Source organism: Vigna umbellata, chromosome 5 (assembly GCF_029865625.1).
Source record: "Vigna umbellata cultivar VRB3 chromosome 5, Vumbellata_1.0, whole genome shotgun sequence".
Lineage (NCBI taxonomy): Eukaryota > Viridiplantae > Streptophyta > Magnoliopsida > Fabales > Fabaceae > Vigna > Vigna umbellata.
Window position 1 is genome coordinate 8,782,370 of NC_142169.1, and position 3,988 is coordinate 8,786,357.

Genomic DNA, 3,988 nt, shown 5'->3' on the forward strand with positions numbered 1-3,988 from the left:
TTTTTATTACTCAAGAAAGTTATGCCAAAGACCTCCTCAAGAAGTTCAAGATGGATGATGCTAATCCAGTTGGTACTCCTATGGAATGCGGCATTAAGTTGAGTAAGGATGAAGAGGGAGAAAAAGTGGATTCAACTCTCTATAAAAGTCTTGTTGGAAGTTTGCGTTATTTAACCTGTACAAGACCAGACATTCTCTATGCCGTTGAAGTCGTCAGTCGCTAAATGGAAGCTCCAACAACTACTCACTTGAAGTTTGCGAAGAGGATTCTTCGATATATCAAAGGTACGACAAATTTTGGCCTATACTACTCCATTTCTCACTATTACAAGCTTGTTGGATATAGTGATAGCGATTGGAGTGGAGATATGGATGATCGAAAGAGTACAAGTGAATTTGTGTTCTACATGGGAGACACAGCCTTTACTTGGATGTCCAAGAAGCAGCTTATTGTCACTCTTTCTACATGTGAAGCAGAGTATGTAGCTGCTACTTCATGTGTTTGCCATGTTGTTTGGCTACGAAACCTATTGAAGGAGTTAAGTTTGCCACAAGTGAAGCCAACAAAGACTTTTGTAGACAACAGCATTAGCAAAAAACCCAGTCTTCCATGATCGAAGTAAGCACATCCACACTCGTTACCATTACATTAGAGAATGCATCAACAACAAGATATGCAAATGGAATACATGAAGACGCATGATCAGGTAGCAGATATCTTCACCAAACCGCTGAAGAAAGAAGTCTTTATGAAGTTGAGAAGTTTGCTTGGAATACAAAATCAAGTTTAAGACGGGATGTAGAAATGTAAATTGATTTTGTGTTTTGGGCCTAAAAGATAATAGCCCAATATTAGAAAAAGGGCCCAAATAACATTGTAGAAAATCCTATCTAGAAGGATTCTAGAATGATCTACAAAAATATCTAGGGATGTTTATCCATAAGATGTCTCTAGATAAGTTTAGAATTTTATGAATGTTTAAGAAATGTCTAGAGAATGAATAATGACCCTTAGATTAATGTTGTGGTGGCAAGATCCTAACCATTGGTTGAGGAGGTGCCACTAGTATAAATAGGAGTGATTGTATCATTTGTAGGCAAGCCAAAAAGAGATTAGAAGCATTAAATACAACAAGCCTTTCCTTTTCTCAAAATCTTTAGAGGAAATTTTAGAGGCTCAAAATCTTTAGAGGAAATTTTAGAGGCTTGAAGGAAGTGTTTAAAATTTGGAAGAGGTTGGAAGATTTTGAGAAAAGGAAAGGCTTGTTGTACTGAATGCTTCTAATCTTTTTTTGGTTTGCTTACAAATGATACAACCATCCCCTATTTATACTAGTGGCACCTCCTTAACCAATGGTTAAGATTTTGCCAACACAACATTAACCTAAGGGTCATTATTTCTTTCTCTATAGATTTCTAAAACATTCCTATAATTCTAAACTTATCTAGATACATCTTATGGATAAGCATCCCTAGATATTTTTATACATCATTCTGGAATCCTTCTAGATAGGATTTTTCTAGAATTCTATTTTGGGCCTTTTCTAATCTTGGACTTTATAGACCCAATATACAAAATCAATTTATATTCCAACACCCCCCTTAAACTTGATTTTGTAATACAAGCAAACTACTCAACTTCATAAAGACTTCTTTCTTCAGTGGTTTGGTGAAGATATTTGCTACCTGATCATGCGTCTTCACATATTCCATTTGCACATCCTTGTTGCTGATGCATTCTCTAATGTAATGGTAAGGAGTGTGAATGTGCTTACTTCGATCATGGAAGACTAGGTTTTTTGCTAATGCTATTGTCGATTTGTTGTCCATGAAAATCTTTGTTGGCTCCACTTGCGGCAAGCTTAACTCCTTCAATAGGTTTCGTAGCCAAACAGCATGGCAAACACATGAAGTTGCAGCTACATACTCTGCTTCACATGTGGACAGAGTGACAATAGACTGCTTCTTGGACATCCAAGTAAAGGTTGTGTCTCCCATGTAGAACACAAATTCACTTGTGCTCTTTCGGTCATCCATATCTCCACTCCAATTGCTATGACTATATCCAACAAGCTTGTAATCATTAGAAATGGAGTAGTATAGGCCAAAGCTTGTCGTACCTTTGATATATCGAAGAATCCTCTTCGCAGACTTGAAGTGAGTAGTTGTTGGAGCTTCCATGTACCAACTCCAACTCCAATGGCATAGAGAATGTCTAGTCTTGTACAAGTTAAATAGCGCAAACTTCCAACAAGACTTTTATAGAGGGTTAGATCCACTTTTTCTCCCTCTTCATCCTTTCTCAACTGATGCCACATTCCATAAGAGTACCAACTGGATTAGCATCATCCATCTTGAACTTTTTGAGGAGGTCTTTGGCATAGCTTTCTTGAGTAATAAAAATTTTTTCATTTCCTTGCTTTACTTCAATTCCGAGATAATATGCCATAAGCCCCATGTTGGTCATTTCAAATTCCATTGTCATATCCTTCTTGAATTCCTCAAACATGCTTGGATTGCTACCTGTAAAAATCAAGTCATCAACATACAAGCATACAATCAAAATATCTTTACCTTGAGCTTTGATATAGAGTGCATGCTCATATGGACACTTGATGAAATTTGCTTCTTTGAAGTACTTGTCAATCTGAACATTCCAAGCTCTAAGAGCTTGTTTCAACCCATAAAGAGCCCATAAAGAGCCTTCTTTACTTTCAACACTTTATCTTCTTCACCTTTGACTTCATATCCTTGTGGTTGCTCAAAGTAGACTTCTTCTTCAAGAACTCCATTTAAGAAGGCGGATTTGACATCCATTTGATGTATCTTCCAATTATTTTGAGTTGCTAATGATATAATAAGTCTAACAGTTTCTAGTCGAGCAACTGGAGCAAATACCTCATCATAGTCGATGCCAGCCCTTTGACTGTAGCCTTTCGCCACCAATCTTGCTTTGTATCTTTGAACTTCTCCTTTGGAGTCCTTTGCTTTGTAGACCCACTTGACACCAATTTCTTTGTGCCCTTTTGGAAGTGAGACTAGCTCCCAAGTATCATTCTTCTTTATTGCCTCAATCTCTTCATCCATCGCATTTCTCCAACTCTTCTTTTCAATTGCTTCTTGGAAGTTCATGGGCTCATAGTCTGCATAGATAGAATAAGGTAACATTGTCTAGATTTTCAGTTACCTCATACATTTGTTGAAGACTTTGAAAACGTGGTGTTCTTTCACTTGAGCTTTCATCATCTTGAAGGGTTGTATTTGGTGAAGTAGGTGGGTTGAATTAGGATTGTAGAGTTTGTACCCTTTGGAGTTGGCGTGGTAACCAGTGAAGATGTCTTTTTCACTTTTGTCATCAAGCTTACTTCGTTTCTCATTTGGTACATGCACCTAAGCTATGCTTCCAAAGACTTTAAGATGAGAAATACCTAGTTTTCTTCCGCTCCACGCTTCTTATGGTGTTTTTCCACTAATTCTTCTTGTTGGAGAGCGGTTGGTTAGATAGACTGCACATGCAACGGCTTCAGCCAAAAACTTCTTTGGAAGTCTCTTGCTTTTAAGCATGCTCCTTGCCATCTCTAGGATTGTTCTATTCTTCCTTTCTGCCACTCCATTTTGTTGAGGGGATCTTGGCATTGTCAACTGTCATCTAATTTCATTATCTTCACAATACTTCTGAAACTCTTTTGATGTGAACTCTCCTCCACGATCAGATCTCAAATCTTTGATTAGAAGGACACTTTCCTTCTCAACATGGGCTTTAAACTTCTTGAAGTTCTCGAATACTTCTTATTTTTCTTTTAAAAAATATACCCATGTTTTTCTTGAAAAATCATCAATGAAGAGAAGGAAATAATTACTCTTATATTGGGCCACACACAGCTGCATGTATGAGTTCTAATGGCTTTTGAGCTCTTGAGTCTGACTCATTTGGAAAACTCAATCGAGATTGTTTTCCAAGTAGACATCCTTCACAAACTTGGTTGGG

At 37.4% G+C, this 3,988-nt stretch overlaps 1 pseudogene; it reads left to right on the plus strand.

Moving 5' to 3' along the window:
* Positions 1 to 224: 224 nt before the first annotated feature.
* LOC148197639 (secreted RxLR effector protein 161 pseudogene) lies at positions 225 to 614 on the plus strand (annotated as a pseudogene).
* Positions 615 to 3,988: the final 3,374 nt, after the last annotated feature.